Source organism: Falco naumanni, chromosome 6 (genome assembly GCF_017639655.2).
Source record: "Falco naumanni isolate bFalNau1 chromosome 6, bFalNau1.pat, whole genome shotgun sequence".
NCBI classification, from domain to species: Eukaryota; Metazoa; Chordata; class Aves; order Falconiformes; family Falconidae; genus Falco; species Falco naumanni.
This window is the reverse complement of record NC_054059.1, coordinates 34,315,199-34,342,801: the sequence shown is the minus strand read 5'-3', so window position 1 is coordinate 34,342,801 and position 27,603 is coordinate 34,315,199. Positions and strand designations below refer to the sequence as shown.

At 42.3% G+C, this 27,603-nt stretch overlaps 1 protein-coding gene across 13 annotated transcripts in view; it reads left to right on the top strand.

Annotated features, from left to right (window-relative positions):
- The first annotated feature begins 9,345 nt into the window (after positions 1–9,345).
- The window catches only part of PUM2 (pumilio RNA binding family member 2), a 73,632-nt gene continuing 55,374 nt past the window's right edge, over positions 9,346–27,603 (top strand). For 5 of the 13 annotated variants that reach the window (XM_040599058.1, XM_040599054.1, XM_040599057.1 and 2 more), the window contains exon 1: positions 15,120–15,396. The gene's annotated coding sequence lies outside the window, so the exon portion shown is untranslated. Of the gene's footprint in view, positions 9,535–14,237; positions 14,350–15,116; positions 15,397–15,588; positions 15,658–22,397; positions 22,793–27,603 lie in introns of those variants that run through there. The other 8 variants (XM_040599055.1, XM_040599052.1, XM_040599047.1 and 5 more) reach the window with 6 other exon arrangements.

Sequence of the window (27,603 nt, the reverse complement as noted above, 5' to 3'; positions counted from 1 at the left end):
AGGTCTTTTACCATCACATACTGACATACTCTTCATGCCGGTCCCTCTGCTGCCTTCTCATCTCACCTCATCCAGGGCACGCTCTCTCTCTGCTTCTTCCTCCTCTCTCTTCCTTGGCTGCCCAACCACTTAACAGAACCAGCCACAGCTGCACCGTATCTACATCAGCCAACCCACCGCCCCTGAAGCCAGCCCACAGCTGTATATTATCAATGCTAATTAACCCAGCTCCATTCCACTACAATTCCCCCCCCTTTTTTTTTTTTTTACATTTCATACCTTGTGTTTTTAACAATCATTACAACTTTTTTACAAATAAATTTTTCATACAGTCCTTTGACTCCTCTACAAATCCCTCCCCCCCCCCCCTTTTTGTTTTTTCTTTCTAACATTTCATACCTTAGGTATTTAACAATCATCACAACCTTTTCACAAATAAACTTTTCACACAGTCCAGACAACTTGTCCCTGAATTCCTTCTTGACTTTTATCTTGGGTTTTTCAGCTTCTACAGGTTGATCACCTTTCTTCTTATCTGCTTTCTCAGCATCTGGGATTTTGATTTCTTCAGAGGGGGGTTCTGATGAACTTATCATGCCTTGTCCTTTCACCTCTTGGGTCACACTAGACAGTAACCCGAGTGAGCTTGCAGCAGCAGCAGATCTAGAATACAATGCTAACACATCATTCTGTGTCCTGAAAAACTTCTTAACAGCCTTGTGGTCGCCCATTTCTTCTACAAGTGGAGACACCTTCAACGAGCACATAAACGCCAGCAAGAATACCACCAGGCCGAGCAGCAGCAGCAACGGCAGGAGCCGCCCGCGGCACCGCGCTGTTCCCGCGCCTTCCGCCAGCACAGCCATCCCCGCTGCCTGGCCGGACACGCTCTGGACCCGCCACCGCTGTGGGCTGCTGCCACATCTGGCTGTGTACTCCGCTGCTATTGCCGATTACCCTCAGCCTCTTAACTCGATGGCAGTCAGCCTTCCTTCTCTTTGATCCCAACGGCTCACCTTTACTGGTATCTGATCCAGGTCCCCAGGCTCTCCCGCCTATCTCAACGTGATCTAGATCACAGACTATCCCCGCCTGTCTCTCTGTCCCCCGGCACCGCCATTATTGCTGTCACCACTCATTACACTCAGTCTCATCATCTGAAGGGCCTCACACAGAGCACCAATAGTCACAGCACTCTCCAGACTAGCCAGCTGCAACAAGATCTTTTACCATCACATACCAACCTACCCTTCACACCAGTCCCTCTGCTGCCTTCTCCTCATCCAGGGCATGGGCATTCTTTCTCTCTCACCCTTCTCTGCTTCTTCCTCCTCTCTCTTCTTTGGCTGCTCTGTCTTCCTTGGCTGCCCAACCACTTAACAGAACAGCCACAGCTGCACCATATCTACATCAGCCAACCCACCACCCCTGAAGCCAGCCCACAGCTGTATATTATCAATGCTAATTAACCCAGCTTCATTCCTTTACAACCAGCCCGGCTGAACAGAGAACTTTGGCTGGAACTCAGGGCAAAGAGGAGAGTTTACCAACTTTAGATAAAGGGGTAGGCAACTCTGGAGGACTACAAGGGTGTCACGAGGTTATGCAGGGGAAAAATTAGTGATACCAAAGCCTAGCTAGAACTCAGGCTGGTCACTGTCATAAAAGATAACAAAATTTTTTTTCTACTAAATAAATTAGAAAAAAAAGAGGGCCCAGGGTAATCTGCATCTTTCATTTTGGGGGGAGGAGCAGTGTGTGTGTGTGAACATTGCCACAAAGATGAGGAAAAGGCTGAGGTGCTGAACACTTTCTTTACCTCAGTCTTCAATAGCAAGACCAGCTTCCCTCTGGGTACTCTGCCCCCTGAGCTGGAAGACAGGGATGAGGAGGAGCAGAATAAAGTCCCCACAGCCCAGGAGGAAACAGTCAATGCCCTGCTGCTCCACTTAGACGTGCACAAGTCTATGGGGCTGGATGGGATCCACCCAAGGGTGCTGAGGGAGCTGGGGGAGAAGTTCACCAAAGTGCTCTCCATTATTTACCAACAGTCCTGGCAAAGTGGGAAGGTCCCAGCAGACTGGAGGTTAGCCAGTGTGATGCCCACCTACAAGAAGGGCAGGATGGAGGATCCAGGGAACTACAGGCCTGTCAGCCCGACCTCAGTGCTGGTGAAGGTTATGGAGCAGCTCATCCTGAGCACCATCAATGCAGCATGTGCAGGACAGCTGGGTGATCTGGCCCAGCCAGCCTGGGTTTGTGAGAGGCAGGTCCTGCTTGATGAACCTGATCTCCTCCTATGACAAGATGACCCACTTAGTGGATGAGGGAAAGGCTGTGGATGTTGTCTCCTTTGGACCTTAGTAAAGCCTTTGACACCATCTCCCACAGCATTCTCCTGGAGAAACTGACTGCTCATGGCTTGGACAGGTGCACTATACACTGGGTTTAAAGCTGGCTGGACAGCTGAGCCCAAAGAGTGGTGGGGAATGAAGCTATGTCCCGCTGGTGGCTGATCACACAAGGTGTTCCCCAGGGCTCAGTGTTGGGGCCAGTTCTGTCTAATATCTTTATTGACAATCTAGACAAAGGGATTGAGTGCCCCCTCAGTGAGTTTGCAGATGACACCAAGCTGCGGGGGGAATGTTGATCTGCTTGAGGGTAGGAAGGCTCTGCAGAGGGTTCTGGACAGGCTGGGCTGATGGGCTGAGGCCAATGGTATGAAGTTCATCCAGGCTCAGTGCCGGGTCCTGCACTTGGATGACAGGACGCCCACGCTACAGGGCTGGGGAAGACTGGCTGGAAAGCTGCCTGGTGGAAAAGGACCTGTGGGTGCTGGTCAACAGCTGGCTGAGCATGATCCAGCAGTGTGCCCAGGTGGCCAAGAAGGCCAACAGCATCCTGGCTTATATCAGAAACAGTGTGGCCAGCAGGACTAGGGAGGTGATCATCCCCCTGTACTTGGCACTGGTGAGGCCACACCTCGAATCCTGTGTTCAGTTTTGGGCCCCTCACTGCAAGAGGGACACAGAGGTGCTGGAACGTGTCCAGAGATGGGCAATGGGGCTGGAGAAGGGTCTGGAGCACAAGTCTGATGAGGACCAGCTGAGGGAACTGGGGTTGTATAGTCTGGAGAAGAGAAGACTCAGGGGGGACCTTATTGCTCTCTACAACTACTTGAAAGAAGGTTGTAGGCAGGTGGGTGTGGGTCTCTTCTCCCAGGTAACTAGCAATACGACAAGAGGAAATGGCCTCAAGTTACGCTGGGGAGGTTTAGATTGGATATTAGGAAAAAAATATTGTGGTCAGGCATTGGAACAGGCTGCCCAGGGAGGTGGTGGAATGACCATCCCTGGAGGTGTTTAAAAAAAGTGCAGATGCAGTGCTTAAGGACAACGTTTAGTGATGAACTTGGCAGTCCTTGGTTAATGGTTGGACTTCATGATCTCAAAGGTCTTTTCTAACTGAAATGGTTCTATGATACTATGATTCTATGAAAAGCAAAAGGTTACTTTATTTGCATCAAGTATTTTTCTAAGTCTTCCTAGCAAAGATGTGAGTTTGAGAGTAAACATATTCACCTTTCTACTGCAAGACTGCAAATTAATGCATTTCAAGTTAATGGTTTGTGAAGTACTTGAGAACTTGTATGGAGACATCCCAGTAATGCAGAGTACTTTGTTTTACTTCTACTAAATGACAACGCTCTTCCTGTTAGCTGGTTTAGCTATTTGTAGCGTATTTCTTGTAAAATTGCTAATCACAGTGTTAAGCGATGCTGGAAACCTTCAGAGGTCTTAAGGTCTGGGGTTTTCTGCGCTATGGACACTCTACTTCTGTGTGCATCCATGCATGTATTATGTATACTGATCCTAATTGAAAATGTATTCACAAAATATGGTTTAATTAATGCTAAATTAAAACTTAATATGACTACAGGTAGTTAAGTATCCTTCTAGTAAGGTTACTGATGTATTTCTGTAACTGTTTTCCTGTTTTAATGATGGAGATTCTTTTCTGAAGTGTAAACGCAAGGTTCTTGGAGGGCTGAGAGGATCTTTTCAAACCTTTACGGTGCTTGCTTTTAAAAATTAAGAACTTTTAATCTTATGTTGTAGAAAGAATCAGAATTTCTTCAAACTTGACCATGTCAATTTGATATTTTCTGTAAGACCACTCAGATAGCCAGGAGAGATTAACTGCTATGTCAATAACCTCTGTCAGTTTCTAAAAGGAGGTCTATTTCCAATCCCAGGATCATAGTTATTCAGTTGTAACTGCTTCTTTTCTACCTATAATGAATCTAATTAATCATGGTAAGAATTGAGGCTATTGCTGTGGAAGCTAGGACAGTCTGATTGCTTTGGATCTGTTTTTTGCCATTGACTTGTTCTTTTTTTGACTGATATTAGCAGTAAGGAGCAGCCATAAGATACTGCAGTTAAATGAATTTTCACAATTATAATTTGTCAAAACTGGATATGTAAAAGGGCATCTCACTTCTCTCCTTCAAAAGGCGTGTATAAGGAGGAGTAAAAATAAAACTGATGCTTTCTTTTTATGTGGAGTAGCAGAGCTTTGTTGCTCAAGCTGTCACATAATAAATGCACTACTCAAACAGCTCACTTTTCATTTACCTTTGACATTGCAATGGGTGGTTGCCATCTACTGGTCTCTAAACAATAAGGCAATTTTGTCCAGTGAAACAGCTCAGTCTACATTTGGTTTTGATAGTTTTCATTAGTGATTAAATAGAAACCCTGAAACGTGTACTAGTTCTTCAATACTAAGGTAACTTGTATAGTTAACTTGTTATAGTAACTTGTATATATAAGCTTGAGTCATGAATGAAAATTCTCCTTGAATGTCCTTAGAGCTATTTTTATCTCCATAATAGGTATAAGGACTAGAGAAAGCTAATTTAAGGTAAAGGCTAATGTCAGTGGTAAGAACTAGACAAAACATGTGGGCAAATATTTTGCAATACTTAATGTTAGGTCCCAGGAGTAGTATTTGGAACAGAGTTACCGTTGACTTCCCTGGTCGGTGCTTATGAAAGAGTTACAAATCTCAGAATAGGGATTCAAAACAACCCACAGTCTGAGGATTAAGTGGCCAAAGCCATTGCCCATAACTTTCTTTGGAGGTAGGCACCAATATTAGAATTGTGCAGGGATCAAGACTCTTTTTTTTTAATTTGAAAAAACCCCACCACTTTATATGAGAGGTACTAAAGGTTAGAGAACTCATCCAGGACGTAAGATGTGGGTTTGATGGCTTCCTCTACTTGAAAACACAGAAACCCACAAATCTAAGTTGAGTACCCTCACCTCCAAAATGCAGGCTTTGAACTGCAATTGCAGGCAGACCTTGGTGCCTGCACTTGCAGTATAAGTAGAGATGGCTGCTTCAAAAGGGAGGAAATAAAGGCTAGGGAAGCAGAGCTCTGAAATTGGTCTTGAGCCCAGAAGAAATACTGGGGCAGAGGGAAAACAGCCCAGGTGCCCTGTATGAAAACATCAGAAGGAAAGAGGACTCATTTAGAGGTATCTGCCTGGGGAAGGGGTGCCCTATAGTGTTTGGCTCCAAGACTACCTCCACAGTGCATCCTGGTTCTTCTCACGTCTAAGCCCTGAAACAGAACAGCTTTGGGCCTCCACCCCACTGGAGGCAGCCTGGACCCACCAGCTCCATTTGTGGTTCTGGTGCTGTCAGCCTCTGCGCTCCGGGAGCCAGCAACGCTTGGTTGTCCCCAGGGGACCAGGGCTCCTGGTAGGCCTTGCAGCAAAGAAGCTCTAGGTGGGATTGTAAAAATGCCAACACAGGCTACAGCTAGCAAGATACCCAGCTTGGGCTACTGGGAGTAGGATGTGGAGGAAAAAAGGCATTTCTGAGGGCACATGACAGTCCTAGGCTTTGCACCAAGAACAATCACTAAAACAGAGCTTGTTTAAGTTTGGACAGTAACTACCTTTCCCTCTCATGTTACAATAGCAGATCTGAGCCCAGGGGATTAAGAGAGGATCTAAAAACCCAGAATTTACCATAGGCTGAGTTAGTGCTTCCTGCCTGGGTCTGCAGGCAGCCTGCAGCGGGGCCGCAGGAAGGTGAGCCCCAGGCTCCCCGTGCTTGCTCACTGGGGGCTCAGCATATTCTAGTTCTGGAGCTATTAAAACTCTGAAAGACTTGCTTTTGTTTTACAGATATTCTGCATGAAGATCCATTTGGTATCCTAAATGTTGCCAGATACCGGATATTTTGTTTAGCTATCTTACTGTATTCAGGAGGAAGCTATTTGTGTCATATTGCATGTTCTCTGGGCTGCTCTATTGAGCTGGGCATAGGGCAATTAACAGTGCCACTCTTACGTGTTGCATGGGTGTACTCTTAAATAAAAGAACTGTTTTAAAAGGCAGTGATGGAATAATACAAAATAAGAACCACAGCTGAAAAGAAAATAATTACAACTTTTGTGAGTACTGACCCCGCCACTGCTTAGAAAGTCAGGAGTTGTGACTTAAAGTTTGGTTCACAAACATTTTATGTTTATTGGAAATAACATTTTTAGAAAGGTTTATAATAAAACTAGAAAAGATAATGCTGCTTGTAATATTATTAGAATAGCATTCCAAAGCTAAACAAGCAAATAAGGATTAGATTTTTACCACCAGACACTGCAAACATAAGAAACCAATACAACCAGGGAAAATCCTAAGTGACCAGAGCAACAGAAGAGTATCTGTGTAAGGGTTCATTTCCCAGGCTGCTGGAGCAGTGACTTCATTTAAAAAAAAAAAACAACCAACCTACAAAAACTCAATGGTCTTAGACTGATGCTGGCTCTAGGATTCCACGTTTTGGCACTGCAGGCAGTTACTGTATAAAGTGCCAGTGGCACATTTTCTTTCACCCACTGAGAGAATATTATACAAATGTGTTCCTTCATTCCTCTTCATATCTATATTTCCTGATTTTATAGCTATATAAATACACAGTGTACATATACACAGTGTTCCAAGCCTGTTCTGTTTTCATTTTCTTTTTCTAGCAGTACTTCAAATTAGCCTCAATTGTTTCTTTGCATTTGTTTGTACTCTTGAGAACTCCTTTCAAGTTTGGAAATTTGTTTTTCATTTATTTATTAAGTTGAATTCAAGATTAGATTATCTTGTCCTATATGAAGTCTGTTTTGCAGAATCATTATCAAATGAATGCTGTAATTTTAAATACCAGAATAAAAATAAACACTTTCATTAAAACTCTCTAGCAAGCAAGATTTAAAAAAGAATTAAAATATGGCTATATTTTCAACTCCAAAATTGTTAATCAGTTAAATGCATTCCTACATTTATGAGTAGGTGTATAGTAATGCTTTCACTAACACTAAACGTTATTTTTAAAATGAATTTTTACAACACAAGCTTAGAGCTTAACCTATAACTTTACATTCACTGTGTTAGGTATCATTCTATAAGTAGCGTCCTCTGTACAATTTTTGTCAAAACCATCACAATAATATTGGCCAAAATCATTCCAGTTTTTCTTAGGTGAAAAGAGGACATAGAAGCTGAACTCAATGCCTTAAACATTTCACCAAAACTGATACCTGTTTTTTAATGAAACTCTGGACGAGAGTGACATTTAAGGCCCCCAGAAGCAGCTCCCTTCCCCAGCCTGCCTCACTGCTGCCACAGCAGCATCTTCCTCCCAATAATCCAAAAGACTAAAGAGCTGTTGGCCCACCTGCCTCTTTCATTCTTCTTAATTGCAAAAGCAGGGAGGATCCAGCTTTGGGAGCAGAGCACCTGCTCTACTACTAAGGGACTAGGAAAAGCACTTAGAGGACAACAGCCAGAAAGAAAAATAGGGTAACGCTGCTTGCAACAACTCATGAATGTTTTGTGGGCTGCCTCTGCCTGTTTTGCTTTCCCTGGGACACAGCATGAAGTGCAGGGTGGGGCTGGGTAGGCTTATCCCGGCATTGCGCAGAGTGCTGTCAGCACATGTGAGGCAGATCACTCTTCCACTGCTGTTCCCCCATGCAGGGGTGCAATGTGCCTCAGTACACAGCCAGGGCCAGCATGAGGTCAGGCTTTGCCCCTGCGTGCCCAAAACATTTTGTTTGTGGAGGAGGTATGAGCTGTACGATAGGCTCTGGGCCATCCTTGGAGCACTGCAAAGTTGGTCTCCTGGGGTAAGCTAAGTCAGGGACAAGGGGGCTCAGCCTGTCTCCGTGCCACTGCCCAGCTTCTCAAAAAGCTAGGACAAGGGGTTAATTTTAACACTCTTTAATTATAATGTTGCTTTGACTCTGCCAAACATCAAGGAAAAAGAACTTTTGCCCAGAAAAGTCACATAGGTTATGACATTTTATACCTTTAGCTGGTGCTTTATGAAGTTGTAACAAAGTATTCTGCAGCTAATGCTTCGTTCTGTACAATTTTACCAATAGAAAAACTAAAGATGTTGCAAAGATAGTGAGGTGTCGAGATTGAAACTACTTCCATCTGTATGCTTTGGTTAAAGTTACGAACTGGTATGAATAAAAGGAAGAATGAAATGGATTGCACATCTTTTCCTGGCCTTCCAGGGGAAGTATGTACGGGAGATGGGGAGCAGGTTTTAATTCCATTTGGTAAATTTTCATTTCAGTTTGTATGAAGAGAAGAACTGTGTTTAAAGGCTTGGAGGACTCCTCCTGGTCCCAGATCATAGCTTCCTAATTACCCTCGTCAGTGATGCAGTCCGCTGATAAATTCATGACATAATGAGGATGTCCAAGAATCACTCTGAAGTAGTACTGTTCTCTTGAATGCAAATTGGATGAATCTACAGCTGTTGTCTTCCAGTTCTTAGCCCTTAGCCAAAATGAGTGGAAAGGCACTCTTATTTACACATACAAACTTCCTGTTTTGCAGTCCACTAACAGGATGTATTACGAGGGAAGAAGTTTTCCAGCTGAACTGGATTTCTGCCTGGAGCCAGCTCAAGCCAGTAGGCAAAGCAAGCTGCAGGCTGCAGGGTGTGGTGTGGTGCCTACTTTTCCTGTGCCAGGGACATGGGAATCGATTACTCCCATTTGGACAGCTATTTTCAGCTTCCCACTTGCAAAGCTCCTTGCTCCCAGTGTTACAGGAACAGCAAAGGTATAGGTGGGTGGCTGGGTGGTGGGTTCCTGCCCCAGCAGCTCCCGCAGGAAAACAAAGTGCTGCTCTTCCTGCTCGCCCTGCCTTTTCCATTTTCTGCTATGGATGCAGGCTTACCCCTGGGCCCCCACCCCAGCACTGGTGGGTGCAGATGCACAAATGGCTGTTGGGACCTGATAGGAGATTAGCTGAAGACAGGGGTCCTTTACTGTAAGAGCGGGAGAGCTGACTGAAAAAGAACTTGAATTTTCCAGTATTAAAAATACATTATTTCAGCTCGATGGATTTTTTTGTTTTATTCTGCTTGACTAACTGCCTAGGAAGAGGAATGCACTGGAAACAGAAAAGGTACTTTAGAAGTCTGTGAAGCCTACAGATATAATTAAAGGTAAGCCCACATATGTATGAATACACTGTCGCTATTTATGTAATACTTTATGCAATACATGCATAACATTGACACCTACTTTTCAGTATTACAGTGCTCAACCATTTTGTTTATGCTCAGGAAGCAAGCTAGGATTTCCCTTCCTGACTGTATCTCTGGTGTTGTACATTTACTGCACTATGCCTTGTTGTCCTGAAGGCATGGTTGGCATAGAGTAAGGTTTGCATTCTCTTTGTGGAAATGGGGGCCAGTGCATATGTCTTCATGCCATAACGGTGAGTCAGAATGTGAGTCTTAACTAGCTCTGAGTAAATATGTCTGTGCTGCATTTTTGTATTCAAATGATGCGTCCAGTCATGTAGACGTATGTTATTGCTTGCGGTCGGCCCCCTTGCCACTGTGTAAGAAGAGAAAATTCTGGTGAGCTTCACGTACGGTTAAAATAGATGAAAAAATACATAGTCTAGTGGTTACACCACAAGAGCAAAGATGACCACAGATGTCCAGTATTACCCTAAGCAAAGTCCACTTGGTGTTGGGCTGCTCGTTCAGAACCTTATTAGAAGAACCTACTGCAGCTAGGAGCACCAATATATGATACGGCAATAGGCAGAAGGGTGTTGATGAACCTAAGATAAGATAAATTATATAAACCAAAGTACTGTTGCAGATGTTTATTCTAGCTTATCCTCTGTACTATGGCTTGTCATTTTTGAAGATACAGAGAATTTCTAGTTCACGCAAGTTAAGTTGGTGAGACTTTATGCCACAAAATTAAAACTTACGGATATGCTTTTAGGATTCTTAGAATGTTTTTCCTTAGGAGAGGGGGAAAAAACCCACATTCTGCCCACTCTTTCTGGTTCTGAACTGGCTGAACTATCTTATTCTAAGTGCACAAAAAAACCCCACTGTCTCCTAGTCAGAGCTCTTGTGATTGCTTCCATTGCCTGGGATATTTCTTTGAACTTTTTTTCCCCTTTTTAGAAACTGGAGCATTTACTGTTTTCTGCTTAATATATAAAATAAGCGAGAGTCAATTTGACGCTGCTCTTTGAGGTTTCATTCTTTGTACTGAGTGGAATATGCAATCTCCAGTTCTAAGAGGCACAGTCTGCATTCAGCATGAAGTTCCTGGAACTTAATTCTCCACTGGAAAGAAAAATATACTTGTATTGAGACACCCAGGTTTTTTCTTAAGATAAGCATTGATAGCCACTCTGTTGTGAACCAAGTGAATGGGAATGTAAAAAACAGCTGGCGTTATCTCTGCCTTTGCCACTCCAAAGCTATTCACATTCATGTACACGAAGTGATGCCATTAGTTACTCTTGTTGTGTAACAATGTCTGTCTGGCGGTTGTGACTCTGAGGTATGTTTATGAAGTTTGTTTATACCTCAGCCAGTTATGAGGGGGTGAATGACCTGGGGACAAAAGCTGTCTTGCCGGTGAAACAAGTCTTCAGCTGACACCTTGGCCATTCTAGCATAGACTTACTTAGCAAAGCACTCCCACATGACACACTTCTTTCTCAAAGATCTGTGCTGCAGGGCTGCACGCTCTGTTCGCTGACACCTCCCCTCATGCATTCCCTTTAAACCTCTTGCAGAACAGCTTCTTTAGAAAAGCTGATCATGTCTACAGGTATGATGACCATGTAACTGAATGGCAGGTCAGCATCTCTGCATTTTAGAATAGCAATATAGTAATGAGCACATTCAAATAATGGGATAAGTGGTTAAATTATAATTCAGCTGTGAATTTTCTCTTAGTCCTAAACTGAAGTGTTCTAATTTACACTAGCTCAGTATGTTATGCCAGTTGCTAGCTAGTCTGAACACTCCTCCATGCCCCACCCCCCCGATGGTCTTCCTTGAAGAAACACAGTTGCACAGACAAATGGGGGAAACAAATGGAAATACTAGCACAAATTTGGGCGATGGAACTGACTGGGCTTTTAACTGCACTGAGATCCTGGCTGTTGTCAAATGGGTTTACAGGAATCGTACTGAAGGAAGGCCTTTTTGGGCCAGCTTTTGTGTTAAATGGGATATTTTTGTGCCAGAAGAGAGAGGGTTGAAACAGGAATAGGCCGTGAAGTTTGTAGGAATTAAGGCAACAGTATCAGTACAATGAGATGCAGCAGGAGCTGAGTTAATGAACAGGTTACATGGTAGCAATAGCAATAACACAGAAAAGTCAACCCTGAGTTAGCATGGTGGATGGCTGTGGCAGGGAAAGGCTGGGGTTTTGAAGCAATGGTGGGGCAAAAGGATGCGTGGATTGGAAAGCCACTCAGTAAGAGTCGGTGGCTTGTAAGCACATTCCCCTGAGGCCCTGGGCAGGGGCTAGCTAAAGGGGGTGCTTGGCCCACTGGGCCAGTTCTTATCTCGGTAAACTCTCCTACATATTGTAGTCACTGCCTAAAACATGAAATATTGACCGTTTCCTATAGTGATGCATTTAGCAGCAAGTCTTGTGAATGTAGTACTTCAGACTCATTGATCTTTTAATTAATTAATTGTGTGGCTGTTGACAAAGTGGAATCCAGGGTTGTGCACTGAGTGACTAGATTTGTGACACAGTATGTGGGAAAATTAGTAACTTCAGAATGGGATCTGCTTCTCCAAATGCTCAAAACATACATCCAGATCAGTGTGTCTTACCGAGATGTAGCTAACAAGGGACACACTAAGGATATAAACCACCATTCCAGGGCCCTACTCTGAAACATGGACAGACAGCTCTAACTGCTTCTGATTGGAGTGCTGTCCTTCTGTGAAGGTGGCAGGTAGTTAACAGCAGCTGTTATTTCAGAGAACTGAGAGAGGCTCACCCATTTATGACTGCTCCTCTTAAGCAGTAGGATAGTAGTTAGGCTAGGGATTAGACTGGAGATAGTTAGGCTTGGTGTTTGGACTAGAGGATCATTAAAGGTCCCTTCCAACCCAAATCATTCTATGATTCTATGACTGCAAGGCCAGCAAGGCCATTAAGTAGAAGATAGGAGACTAAGATCCTGAATTCTTCCCTGCAGAACAGCCCAGCTGCAGCAGAGGGCAGCCAAAGTAGCCTGCTGGTTTTGGGGACTCGCTCTAAGGAAGTCAGAGCTGTGAATCTTGAGCAGAGGAATAAAATCTGGGTGCTCCCCAGTCCTGTGCATGAAGGGTGTTGTACACTTTGTTTTAAAAGAGTGCAAGCTTTTGTAGGGACCCATGTATTTTCTGGACGTGCTCTGAGGTGTGCCACATCTAGTTGTTTCATTTTCACAGAGGAGTACCTTGGTTTTAATTAATATAGGTTAATTATTTGCTACTCTGCCAGATCTAACAGCACTGCCTGTCAAGACTGCTGGGAGACATGGATGTCGTGGCACAAAGAGTTTTAGGTCCTGAAGTTTGTGGCTTTAGAGAATGTAGACATCTTCAGGATTAGACGCTAGCTGAGGTGGGAGTGGTTAGGACTGCAGCTTTCAGTTTCTGTGAGTGCTCTTCAGTTAAGTACCTTGCCCAAGGTCTCACAGGAAGACTGCGGAGGAAGGCAACAGCATCCAGGCTTTCCTTATCCTTGGCTACCATTCTAAACTGTAGACTGTACCATTTGTTTAGTATTTTTCACTGAGGATGCTTATTCACAGAAAAAAACAAAGCATAACTGTGTTAGTGGAGTTTATCTGAAACGTTTGGAGTGTAAGCAGAGCCCAGTCAGCTGTTAACACCTCCTTAAAAATAGGAATAGCTAGGAAAAGCATTTTGTAATGGAGTGATACCGAGTTAAACTGTCTAAAGTATTAAGTACTTTTAAAGTTTCCACTCAGAACAAAGTTAAGAGAGACTTTTTTTGAACTGTTTTAGCATGAGACAAAAAACTTCAGTGCCATCATTAAATTGGCGGTGGTGGTGGAATATTTTTTGTCTTTCTTTTTTTAGAATATAACCAAGCCATTGCATTTCTCAGATCAAATCCCAAAGTGACTGCACTTAAACATTTTTGTTTTGTGATCAGGTTGGATTTTCCAGTACTGAAAAGCAAACCAATGTAGAGTTGTTCAAGCTTATGCTAATCAAATGCATGCTGTGTTCTTCCTGGACATTTAATGCTTTATACAAACACTGATCAGAATTATCCAGGACAAATATGGTCCCCAAAAGGGTCTGAGCAAGAGAGCTGGTGTAATGTAGACCAGCTGCTCCAAGTGTTCAGGATGCCAAGAGCGTAACAGGGTTTTCTCCAGTCCCAGCCAGTCTGCCTGAAGCGAAGGGCTAAGTTGGAGCCTGTGACTTGGAGGCCTTGTCTCCTCAAGTAAGCAAAGGAATTGGCTTTCCAGCCCTGCAGCCTCCCTGGAGACAGTCCAAAGGTGGCAGTGGGGCAGGACACAGGATCACAGGGATTAGCCACACAAGCAGAGGCAGACTGCAGACATCTGGGTACTTAGCTGACTAGTATTAAGCCAAAGAAATCATTTTCATTTCTTGGGAAAATGTTTCTATCTTTATCAGGAGCTGGGAACTTTCATGTTTTTAACCATGTCTATAAATACTGAAAACCGTGAGGGTTTTTTCCTTCGAGACATCTCTATTTTTAAGAACGCAGTTGGTAGTCGCAGACATCTCATCACCACGACTGCTGCTGCCAGCGGTAGCACCAGTACACGTGGTATTCCTGCACCCTAACTTGCCCGCTCTTCCCCTTCCATACCCAGAACAAGTCACCGGGACTGGCGGCGCCTGCCTCCCTTCTGCCTGCGGAAAATACAGCCGGTAGCAGCATTCTGAACAGCTGCTGCAGGACAGACAGCCGGGTTTCGTCTGAAGGTTTGATCTGTGGGTAGCACCTGCGCGCCGCTTCCTGAAATGGAGCGCTCTCTAACCAGGCTCCTTTCAGAACGGTTAAAAAGGCAAACCTGTGCATTCACTTGTGAAATCCGCATTTGGAAATGTCACCGACAGGCAGAGCTCCCTCTCGTTTATCAGGGGCAACTAAATAGGTAGAATTTATGCTCGTATTTGAGCGAGGTGGCTTAAAACCATCACTAGCAAGGTTTTACTAGCATCCAGCACTGTATTTACCAACAGCAACCACCCAGCTGTTATCACAGAGACAGCATTTCTCTCGAGGGAAGGAAATAGCTAGCTCTTTTCCCAAAATCATCTCGCAGCAACCACCGGCACAATAGTTAATTAATAACCAGGGTGATGCGTTTCTGTTTATTGTAAAACCACGGTAACCTCCCCCGCGGGCGGCGCTGAGCCTAAGGTCTCAGCCGCTACCGGGCGCCCCTGAAAACGGGCCTCGCCTTCCCCTTTGTCTCCTAACCCCGGGCCTCCGGCCGGGCACCGCCTCCACCGCCACTCCTCCCCGAAGGCGAAAAACGAAGGAAAAACCCCAGCGCAGAGCCCCCACAGGAGCCCCGTCTGAGCGGCCCGTGCGGCGGGAGGGAACAGGGCTCGGAGCGGCCGCGCGGAGGGGCGGGGGCCGGGAGGGCGCGCTCGGGCTGGCCGGCGGCGCATGCGCGGCGCGCGGCGGAAGGGGCCGGGGGCCGCCACCTCCTTCTCCCTCCCGGGCTCGGGCGCGCATGCGCTGTGGCGGCGGCAGGGGCGAGCGGCGGCAGCGGCGGCGGGGGGAGGTTTGCCGCGCTCTCGCTGTCCCTCTCCCTCTGTGCGCGCCGGGCTCGCCCTCCCGCCATGTTGTTGTGAGCCCCTCGCGGCTGAAGGGGGGGAGGGGAGGCAGGAAGGAGAGGCGCCGAGAGGGAGGCGGAGGAGGAGGAGGGCGGCGGCGGCGGCGGGGCGGCGGCGAGCGGGCAGGGGTGTCCCAGGGCCCGCTCCGGCTCCATCGCAGCGAGCAGCGCCGCCAGCCAGCCCGTGAGTACCCTCGGGGGCCGGGGCCGCGCCGGCTAGGCCGCGGGCGGGCGGAGCGGGCGGGCGGCCCCCCCCCTTTTTCCAGCCCCCTTTTGTCTTCGGCCTCGGCTGCGCGCCGAGGGAGGGGAGGGGAGAGGGAGGGGAGGAGGAGAGCGGGAGGGGGCCATGTTGTGGCAGGTCACCGGGCGGCGCGGGGCCTGCTCGGCGGCCGCCCGCGCCTCGCCGCCTTTGTGTCCTCCCGGCTCGCCGGGGAGCGGCGCCGAGGTGGGGAGGGAGCGCCGTGAGGGGAGGCGGCGGCGGCGCCGTCGGTGTGAGGGGGGCGGGCGGAGGCGCCTCTGGCGGGGGCGGGAGCGGCATTGTGCTCAGGGCGAGCCGAGGGGAGCGGGAACCCAGCGCGCTGGAGGGGGCGAGGTTGTGGCCGGGGGGGAAGCGCGGGGGCCGGGCCCTCGGCGGCGGTGGGGGTCCAGGTGGGAGCGGTACTGGGGCGGGTGACGGGAGCTCGGGCAGGCCGGGGGGGCGGACACGCGCCGCCGGGTGTTACAATGGGCTGCGGTGCGGAGCGCCGTGCGGCGCCGGGGGCACGGGGGCGGCGTTTCGGCGGCCCCGCGGACAATTGTGTGCGTGCAGGATTTGGGTAATATGGGCTTTGTTTAAACCTACCGAAAGCGTGAAAACTTGTGTTCTTTCTTTTTAGTGCTGTTAAGGATAATGACTGCTTTCTGAGGGTGGAGCGAGCAGACCAAATGCTTTCGGTAGTTGGTATCACACAATGAAGTGTTAGGTTTTAATTTTCCTTCAAACGTGTCTGTGCAGACTACAATAACAAAAAGTTGAGAAAAATGCCAGCTGCCCTGAGTGGATCTTGCTTACAACTAACAGTTCGGGTTTTAATCTCCTTGGCAGTCATTGTGCAAAGATTTATTTTTTTTTTTTTGGCATTGTTCTCTTTCGCGTATTTCATAACCTTACCCTCCTAATTCCTTGAGAGAAATTAATACACTCGGGATGCCTTATATTCTTCTGAGTTACTGTTCGAAGCAAGATGGCTTAACACCAAAATGTGTAGCGTGCTTTATATGTGATGTGATCAAGAGGTTATATCAGCTGATATTGGGATGCTCTTTTCTGGATAATGTAGGCATGTATTAGCTATGTAGGTGGTTGCAAATGAGAATCGGTAAAACTATCGCCTAATCATCATTTTGGTGCTACGTGTTAAGAAAATACTTTGAGATTTATTTTAGTTTCTCTTTTGCTGAAGTCTTTGCTGCATCTTGACTGAGAGATCAGGCCTTTTTAGTTACCACGAGTTGATGGTATAGCTGTTCGGGTATGTGGGATATGAATGCATTTGAAATATAATCACTATCCCATGCTATCATTTTTACATGAAAAACGTAGTATTTTGTTGTATTTAGTCACGTCTAGGTTTAAAACTGAATGTTGACAACCGTCGCAGTTTTGTTGAGAAGCTGAGAGAATTATTGTCTACCTTTCTCTAGTCTACAACTCAGTTTTGTGTCAGTGTGAATATAAATGTCTTTGGCAGGTGGGAGAAGGAAACTTAAAAAAGGGAAATGGTAATTTAGTGGCGCTATAGTTTGGGTTATGTATGTAGAAATGGCACTAAATCACCTGACAGTTTTCTGAAGTGTTCAGAGAGTTGAAAATTTGGAATTTGTCCCAGCAGAATGGTTAGTAGGCAAATGCATGTGAGAAACTGCTTGATAATGCAGATTCTACAGTTTATTATGTGGATATTGCACGTAGGAAAGTCCATGTTATTTGAATAGTATTTTCTTCTGCATTAATAGGGAACGGTACTCCCCCCCCCCCCCCCCCCCCCCCCCATCACTCTGTAGAACTTAATATATTTTTCTTCTATGTTAGGGATATTGGCACGGTGCTAGGCAATTATAATTGTATCTGGTATCATGATTGAGATGATAGTGCAAGAAACAGTTGGCTGAAAAAGTTGGACTCGCCTGTCTTGAGAAGATTCTTCTTATTATGACAGTATATGTTAAATCTTACATAGGATTGTAGTGCACATTGAAAGCTTTATGTATGTGTTTTCCTCAAGATTTTCTCAAGTGTTTCTTTACTGTGTTCTCATTGGGCCAGATATTGCAGATGTATGGGGCAAGTATGCTAACAGGACATCATCTTGTTGAATACTGTGAACTAGATCAGATTTTCAGCAGTGCTTTCTAGTTCACTTTTAGATATTGCCCCCCACCTTGATTTAATGATATGTGAGTGTGCATTGAATAATCAGCATTATGGAGAGCTTTCTAAAAGCATTCTCCTTGAAAACTTAATTGTTCTTTCTTTGTACAGTGGTTTCTAAAAGCCCACGTTTATTAGCCAAGTTTTTATACACAGAGGCGAGTAATCCAGTAGATGGTTTGAATTCCTGCTTGTATGTCTTCATGCTCCTTTTTGAATGGTGAATTACATAAAAATTTACTGTCTATTGCAGTAAAATTCTCTTGAATGTTAAATGCTTTCTGTGTTGGGCGTCTCCTGTGAAATAATCATTAATACATTGTATTTTCTTTTTTAAAAGTTTCTAATAGAAACTCTGCAAAGGAAAGGACAAGCTGTAGAGTAGACATGCTTTATAAATACTTCTTATTGTTTGTATTATCTGCATTATATTGAAGAGAGTTACCATTTTTTTCTCCTCTTTTCAGTAAATTTAATTGAAAATACTTATTTAATGTGTATTTTCCCCACCCATAACATAACTGTTGTCTTGATTATTCCACACAATGCAACCCTTCCAATGTTGTCACAAAGCCAGTGCCTGGGCTCTTGTCTCAGAAGTTGGACAAGAAGTCTTTCGTTTAAAAGCTTGTTTTTCTCCTCCTTTAACAACAAATAACAGTTATGTAGTGCTTTTAATAATGAAGTTGGAGGCACTTCACAGTTATATAGTGGAAGAGAGTTTTAAATGACATCAGAACATGTAAACATATTAAGTTCTAGCTGCTTGGGTGTAATTTCAAACAAGTTGTATAAAATTTATTTTATAGTAACAGCTTGCATACCAAAAGTTTATAGCAAGATTTAGTTTGAATCCCACCCGGAATACCTGCTGTGGCTTTTAGAATTGTAGGCAAGAGCTTTTCGGGCTGGTATGTGAAATGTTTAGCTTACAAATAAAGACCAGATGTCATCTCTAGCGGTATCTTTAAAGATTCTATTTCATTATTGGCTAATGGATTTTTTTTCTAAACATGGCTATTTAAGAACAGTTGTAGACATAGAAGAAATATTTCTGAAGAGGTTATGACGACTGTCTTAGAAGTTGAGAAAGAAATGTGGGACTCTGAAATGTAGCAAAACTATCTCTAATAATCGACATTTGACTTTTTTGCTAACTGTTTTGTATGTACATCTATTTCTAATAAACTCGAGAGTGGTGATATGGTCCTCTGTCCTCTACTGAGTATGCTAAATATCACATCTGCAGACTTTCTAACAGGCAGATTTTTACAGCATATATTTATGTACATTGGACTAAGTAATCTGGTGTACATTTTGAAATTCTGATTATTTTCAGTTTTAATTTTTCATACAATTCTGGGATAGGTTACCGCTTGCTTCATCAGTGCTACTGAGGCATTGGCAAAGCCTAGTTATGGGTAATAGGTCTGGCTGTCTTTCTCGCCATTAACAAGCTCTAGGCATGTAAATCCTAATGGAAATCAGGGTTGTGTCAGACCTATGTTCATAGCTTTGTTGTTAGGTTTTGTACATGGTATTTTGAGGAAGAATTTGCAGTGATGTATTGAGCTAGTTGTATGCAGTTTTTCTTTGTGTGGCTGGTCTGAAGTTATGTACAGAATTTGTTCACAAATCTCTTCAAAGGGGAAGTGAATTTGTAAAAGCTGGGTCAGTGTGTTTAGCTCCTTAAGTCTTTACATGTATGTATTGATTAAATACGAAGTTAGATTCACTGGAGATGATTTTGTGTAGTTGAGCTAAAAACGGGTCTATTTTGACTCATTTTTCAAGTGTCTTGCTGTTTATCTCCGTTATGATGTATTGCTGAAACTTTGGTTCTTGGCATACCAGTGCCCAGAATATATCAATGGTAGATAGTCACATAGTCTGAAGAAGTCGCAGAACTAATGTTAGTCGGGTATTTTGACAATAAGCAAATACCTACTGTACCTACTAATAAGACAGATCACAATACCATCAAATCATTAGGTTTTAATTTATGCAAAATAATTCATTTAGTTTGAAAAGAGACTAGCTTCTGCTAGGCTTTGTGGGAAGTAATACAGATTTAGCACACAATCTTGTTATGTTTGCAAGTAAAAAAACCATTGAGGTAAAGTAGTAGAATTAAGTGTAGATCAAAACAACTTTGTCCTTTTGCAGGTAGTAATCTAGAAGAAAAAAATCCAGTTCTAAGGTTTTACTCCAAATGTTTAACTGATACAGCTTCCTAATTTTTCTTTAAAAACTTCATTCTGAATTTCAGGTAAGAATGGCTTTCTTTCCCCAGGAATCTTGCAATGTGCCACACTTTTGTGCTTTCCTAAGCCCAAGGACTTATGGGATGTGTTCAAAAAATGTAGTAAATATAGGTGCAAATGTGAATACACAAAATTTGCTGTCTTTAAAAGCAGGAATATCTGTTGTATCTGTGTTTTGCTTCATCTGTGTGTTTTTCTCATTCTTTAGTGGTTTTTCTGGTATTTTTTTCCTGGTTTTACTCTCTTACTTTTCCCCCCCTTCCTCTTATATTGCAAAATAAAAAAAATACCCCTTGACATCCTGCTTCATGCTGTATCACAATCTGTATTACACTTATAAGGAAACTGTAAAGCAGTTCTGTAAATATAAAATTCTACAACATTCTGTTTGTCCACTTGGACACAGTTCCTGAGCATGAAAATACTGGGATTTTCCTTGGTGGTGTTCGGTCTGTTACACAGGTTAAGGGGCCAACTTTTGCTAGCCTTACCTGTGGCTGATAGGTTACATAGATAAAATTGTTCACAGATAAGTAAATGCTGAGTAACAGTTGCATCTCTCTTCTGCCACCTGCTTTCTACTCCCAGTGGGATTCAGAGCCATGTCTTAATCAGCAGCTTTATTTAATTCAGTTAGGTCCATCAAAATATTTCTTCATTCCTTCAGCAGGTCAGTGTCATGAACCTCGTGTGTTTTCTGGTAACTTGAATGATGAATGCAGGGGAACTACTCTTGTCTTTTTTTAAAGTGCTTCAGTGGTTTTACATGTTACAGAAATTTAGTGAAGGGGAAGCCACTCTATGCATTGTTACTCATGTGAAAACAGTGCTTTCCGACTTAATACTGCCTTTACGGTGTGCTATTTTTCACTGCTCCCATTCTGCCTGAGCAATCTGAACTAACAGAAAGAAATCAAGTACAGATCAGCAAGTGTCTCCATTTCAGTTCTTTGTGTTCTCTGTGTACCAGTGTTTTGGGGGGATTTTGTGAAGACAGAAGTTACTGTTTAGTTTTTTAAAGAACAGACAACTCTTGAGTTAGGAGTACTTAAGAAGGCTTTCTAAAATTAAATTTATGCAAACTGTATAAGGAGTTTAGTTGTGATTGTGTTCTGTGAGTATTGTGTAAACAGAATCTCTGTAGATTAATATATGAAAGATATTTTTTAATCTATTTGGAGAAAAAAATGGAAAGAAAATTAATAGAAGCAAGTATAGTAGATAAATAACACAGAATGGATGAGGTTGGAAGGGTCCTCTGGAGGTCATCTGGTGCAACCCCTCTGCTCAAGCAGGGCAACCTAAAGCCAGTTGCCAAGATTGTCTTATTTATACATACATATATGAGAAGTAGAAAAGAAGATACAATACTGAAATTCTTGATTCAACATGTGTTACCTAAGCATATCTTAAACCTGTGGATTTTACATAAATTTGAGCATGTCATAGTGCAGTCAAAGAATTTAAGATAATGCCAAAGTAATAAAAAAGTATTTTAGATAAATACAGCAAGACTGCGCCGTTTATTCTGTGAATACAGGAGCTGTAGCCCCACTGGTTCAGTAGGAATTCATAATGCATGGAAAGTGAAATACAAAAACAGAAAATTTTAAATTCAGCAGGGATTGTTCAAGCAAAAATAATTACAAAAAGTAAGAAATTTTCATATATTGAAAGTAAGGATTACTTAAAGTATCTTGAGAAATTCTACTGGTCTTCTGGCAAGAAACTGTCATAAGTCTGAGGCCTTAACAGGTGAATTCAAGTAAATGCAGAATGTGGAAGAAGCTTGTATTCATTCCCATCCCAGAAGGTACGTAATACTTTTGACTGAGTGGTATGTAGAAGTGAGTTGAAAGAGGAGTTGTAAGCAATTTGGTTTTTTAAGAGAAATCAGCTCAACTTGGCTGGAATTGGTGTTGGATTTTGAAGAATCTTCAAATTACTTGAAGTGCTAAAGAAAGACGTTAGTAAACATACCTGACTAATTCAAAGAAACTAATTCCTGGGAAGACTAGGGAAACATCTTGGTCTTTTGAAAGCCATCTGAAGTGTCTTGAAAAGAACTGAGCATCATCAAGTATAAGGCAAGACAACATCTTTAGTGAAGGTAATTATTTGCCCAGTACGGTGCTTCATCTTTACTCTGGTTAAAAACCTGAAGAATGGCTTGTCAGTGTGCCTCATAAGGGATTATTGAGAAATCAACTATGGGAATTGCAAGTGAAGTGTCAATAGTTGGAAGGCAGTTCATGCCGTTAATAACATGCTTTAACTTTTGGTCAGACAGTTGGACTAGAAGGTCCTTCTAACTGAAATATTCTGTATTAATACACAGTAGTGTTAGAGGCTATTGATAGCACAGGGAAAGATCAAGTAGGTTATCCTGGAGTTCCATAGGTAGGACTGAGGCTTAATTATGCTAATTTGGAAACTACCAGGACTGTGATGGAAAAATTTCAGGTGTCACACATTTAAGAGCAGAGCAGGACATAGAAACACACCACAGTTGTTTGGAATTCAAAACTTAGTTGAGATGGAAGAAATCTTTTTGATAGGTGTATGCTAGACACATTGCTGTCTAAATTAACTAGCCACTCTGACTCAAAACTATTATTGTTGGCTCGTAGAACATTTTGGAATAAGAGGCACAGAAATGTGTGACATTGTTAACATTCACATTCTGTCTGTGTTCTTCTATGTTTGCTTCAGCTGTAGCAACAGAAAATTGAAATGATGGACAACAGTTATCCAAATGGCAGAAACTTTGGGATGTTGAACTACTTTGCTGGCAGAGGGAGAGGCTGTACAGAATAATTGGCAGCATAAGGGAGGGCAGAGGCTAGAGGAACACTCATTTGCATGAGGGGGTGATATCCAAAGATCTTTGGACACTCAGCTGAAAGGTAATGCATACACAACTCCTTAATGCAAGATGTCAAAGCCACAAGTGTTGATTTGAGTCAAGAAACTGCCTTTGCCACCTTTCATATTAAAACAGCAGTGAGCTTCTAGTTACTGACTGGATTAAGTATAAATTTCTTAATCTAGAAATAACCATCCCTGGCTCTCATTCATTTTCCTTTAAAATAGTTTTTTATTTAGTTCATTATCCTTTATAACTTTTTGGTATAGACTATCTCCTTTGGTTTTTTGACAGTTTTTTTCCCTTAAGACCAGAAAAGCGCTTCAAGCTGTTAGATAGCACAGCATTTGAGGAAGACAGCCGTCCACTGTGGCATCATCCTCTTCCTAACATCCCTATGGGGCTGCAGATAGATTAGTGATCTGTTTTGTTATTAATTCATATCACTTCTGTAATGAAGAATTGCCTAGGATACAAAGAGTTGGTGATCAGCAGTCACTGCAATATTTGGAGTTGAAGAGATGAGGTTTTTGAGAAGCTCTGGATTTTCTTAGATGTCGGAGTACTTGCAAATGTTCTTCCCATGTGCTGAAGTGAAGAGCTAAGAGTGTGGTACTGCCCAAGCTGTTTGTCCTGTTTTTTCCCTAGTATTTAAGCACTTCAGCAGTTTAAATACATCAGGTTATAAATTTTAACATGTTGTTTGCTGCTTCTGCTCTCTCTGCCTGCAGCAGAGGAAAAAGTAGGAACTGATGGTGAAAACATTAAGAGTCCTGCAGCTGGGTCTACCAAAGCCTTTGTCAGTTCCTGATGAAGAGTTGAAGAGAAGTAACAATGTCAGAGAAATACTCTTGATTGTAGCAGCCTTTTCAAAGCATTGGAAGGATAGTGGTGCTATAAACAAAAAATATGAAGTGTGTCTTTGCACAGAGGTTTGGTTGAACTGCAGTTGCTGTAACTCATTTGTGTTAAAATTTACAAACTTCTCCAGAAGCTTTGTTAATAGCTGCTGTAAAAAAAAACCAAACAACTTATGCGTTGGAGGGATGGAGAGAAAAAAGGAGAGAGTTTGACTGAGCTCAGGAGCTTTTTGACACTTCCGTGATATGGAGGAGAAGCTCTGTGTGTTGGTTTTTGCAAGTATTTGGCATGGCTTTGATGGTGATCTATTAGAATTAATATAGCCATGAGAAAAATGTGTGGATGTTATTAAACTAATAAAACGTGCAAATGTTTAACATGCTTCCTCCAGGATAAAACGGATAACTTCTAGCAAAAATTTTTGCCTTGATTTTAAACAATAAGATTTTGTTTGTTGTTCAAATAAGATAAGTTAATATGTTTGTGCAATTGAAATGGGGAAATAATTTTCCCATATGAGACCTCACAGTCAGCCATCCCTTGGAACAGTGAACATAATCTCATCATTCAAACTGGGAACAACAAAATATGTTTCCGACTTTACAGTGGGAGTTGCATTTCCTGAATCATTAGTTCTTCCTTTCATAGATTCTACTTAAAACTGTCTGTAGAAATCTAAGTGAGCTTGCAGTCCATATTTTATTTCCTAACTTTGTTTGGAACTTTTACTTAAGTTTAAAAATAAAGTATAATTGCGAATTTTAACTATGTTAAAGTGCTTTCAAAATACTTCTAAGACTTTTTCAAGAAAGTTATCTGTTTAAGTGCTAAGCAGCTATGTAGTAAATACTTCCCTTTTATTGTTAGTCTGTCTTAGCAAAAGCTTGATGGCTTCTTCTCCGTGTGAAGTTAACATCTGTCTGAAGCTGTTCTGAAGATCATTTATTTCTGTTTCTGCAATCAACAGGATCTGTAACAACTTTTTTAGTGTTGTCTTCCTGTGTTTTCAATGGTTTTAATTTTATTTTGCTATTTTCTTCAATTAATTACGGTAGTGTTTAGCTCCACTTAAGTAGAAACCCAGATTATGAATTTGACATTCATTAAATCATGTATGATTTAAGTAGCTTCTCAAACTTGCAGTTTAGTAAAACTTTTCAAGGCTCACAATCTAGGAAAAGAAATCTTAGGATCGGAAGGATTTTCCATTGCGGTTAGGGGAGAGCGTTTCGGGGGGAGGGCATTTGATTCCTGTTTTGGAAAATGTTGTATGCCCTGTTAAAACAGCCTTGTTTGATAAGTTCTTGGTGAGATTTTTCTATCATACTAGTGCTGTATAATTTGAAGCAAGTGTCATGAGTTTTTCAGGTAAATTTAAGGTTGTGGCTTTGTGTGTGTTTTTTAAAAAATCTGAATGTCTTGCAGCCTGCATACTTGAGACACCCCCTTATTACCTGCTTGTGACTCTCATAGTTCTTTCTGACAGCCGACATATCTAGAAAGAGGTAACTTGTCTGTCTTTGCCCTCTGATTTGAAACAGCTACAAAGGAGTCTTCTATGACATACTGCAAGGTGTTTTCTTGTAATTCAACTGAAAGAAAAACATTGAGAAATTTTCTGTGATATACTGTAAATCACTTCCCTAGCTAAAGAGAAGAAAATTACAGCATTGAATTTTGCAGATACTTGATTTGTATTTGTAGTACTTTGAAGCACATAGTGCATGGGATAGAGATCTTAATGTTAACTGTCATCAGGACAAGGACAGTAATTGCAGTCACCTGATTTGTGCAAGTAAGTTTTTTTCATGTAACTTCTGTTCTTCAGAGCCTTTTCCTTAATTACCCCTTCCAATCCCATTTCCTGTTTTGATGCATCTGCATAGTTTCTGACTTTTTCACCAGCATTTCAAACTGCAGCTGATAGTTTTAGCTCGTGAGATACTTGACCAGTTCCCACCCACTGCATATTGTACATTATCAAACTGTGAACTGCTACCCGCTCTTTGTGGATTGCACTAGTAGTTGTGTCTTTATTAAGTACATTCACAAGTGTGCTTGTGCTTCCTTCAGATTTTTCATGCCGATTTATTTATTGAGTTAATCTTTGCATTTTCACCTGCCTTGATGTCTCCATGTTTGGCACTCATGCATTCCTGAGTATCTTAATGTAAACGGCTACTTTATGCTTACTTTACCAATTCAGTTTCTCATTGTATCAGCCTGTGTTATGCTTAGACTGAGAGCTCTCTTGAAGCAGTCTTTTGGACTTGTGCTTACTCAATAATTAGCATAGGGAGACTCTGCTTTGGTACTACAGCAAAACAAATACCATGTGGTCAACTGTGCATTCTTCGATTTACATAAAGATAAATTATCCTGTTTACTTGTGTAGCAGTAACTCTGTGCAGGATTGGTTCAGGTCTGTGAGGAATTTTTGACAGTAGCGTAAATCTGAATGGTAGCACTGCTTCTGGAGGTAATGTGGGCTGGAAGCAGCCAGCACATTCATGCACCTTGGAGCTTGACATAATGGGATCCAAAGACCCGAGCTCGCTGCTTATGGAGCCAGTGGAAGTTTCTTTGCGTTTTATTCCCATATGATCTGGATTCTAGGTGGGATTGTGAGGGAGGCCTTGTTTTAAATGTGATCGTTATGTGGTTGTGGAGTTTTGTCCCAAAGCTAAAACTTGGTTTAGGCATTCTAGAAGAGTTTAGCGTAGACATCCAGGATAGGGTGGTGGGAGCTAGTAAGCTTGGGAAAAAATGGCTGCATATAGTCATTCAGGCATTTTGCGTTTTTGCAGTATATTTCTCCATATTTTCTTACTCCCTTCTGTTATGAAAGGTGCCAAGAAAATAAAAACATTTAAAATTTGGGTCAGTGTTACGTGCTTTGCTTAATCTAAGTTCTTACCTGCAGGTTTAAAATGTAGTTTGCTATTTTTTTTTCTCATGTGACTAAAATTGGGTCATGTGAAAGTGTATGACTGCTTTATTGCATGGAGGAGCTACATTTAGTTTTCTGAACCACCTCGGTTTGGTGCAGTTTACATTTCAAGTCAGGGTGGTTTAGAGCCCTTGTGTATCTTTGTGAAGGTAACAGAAGAGTTATATGAAAGCTTTTTTTCCTTTATTGAAGACAATGGAGGTTGGAATTCATAGGGAGCGAAGCAGTGGTGGGGAAATACGTGAAGGGAAGCAGGGCGCCAGCACATAGTCAGGTAAATGATTTAAGGGAATACTTTATTTTTATTAGTATTCCCTTAAATTTTAGAATTTAAGAGTTATTAGAATTAGAATCTAAAAATATTAGAATGAATAACCTGGAATTTAGAAATGTAATAAGAAATTTTGCCTGTAAGATTACCTCTTTGTATCAAAATATGGAAATGGCAATTACCATATTTTTTAGCTGGTAATTCAAACATGGGAATTTTTTGTCAAGTCACTGCTTCTGCCTTCCTGAAGTTCTGCTGTTTATGTGCTGGTAGAGGCTTTAAAATTTTTGTATTTTGTAAATTTTGTATTTCTGTAAGTGCTCTTAAATTTTTGGCTGCTTAAGTGAAAAGGTTGAAAAACTTGACTTTAAATCCATTGTAACACAGATGTTTTGATGCCAATCCTTGAACCAGGTTTTGTTGCAAAGCTTTTATCATTTCAATTTGAATTATAAATACCCTCCTTTGTTTCTAGTTGCTTAATTGTCATCAGTACAAATTCTTTGGTATTATTTTAGACTTCTGTTGAAGGACTATGCTGGCCAACATTTAATGACATATTAATGTCCAAGGCTAAGCTGCTGCTTTTACTGAATTAGAAATGAGACTTATTGAATTAGAAGTAGTCTCTTTAGGTTTTTTACAGTTGGCTGTTTTTTTTCCCAGCTTTTAGGCAATTGTAGAAATATGTGGTTAGTTTGAATACATATATTGTCCAAAGAGAACATACTTAGAAAACAGCTGAAAAAAGTGATAGCAGCAATTTGTT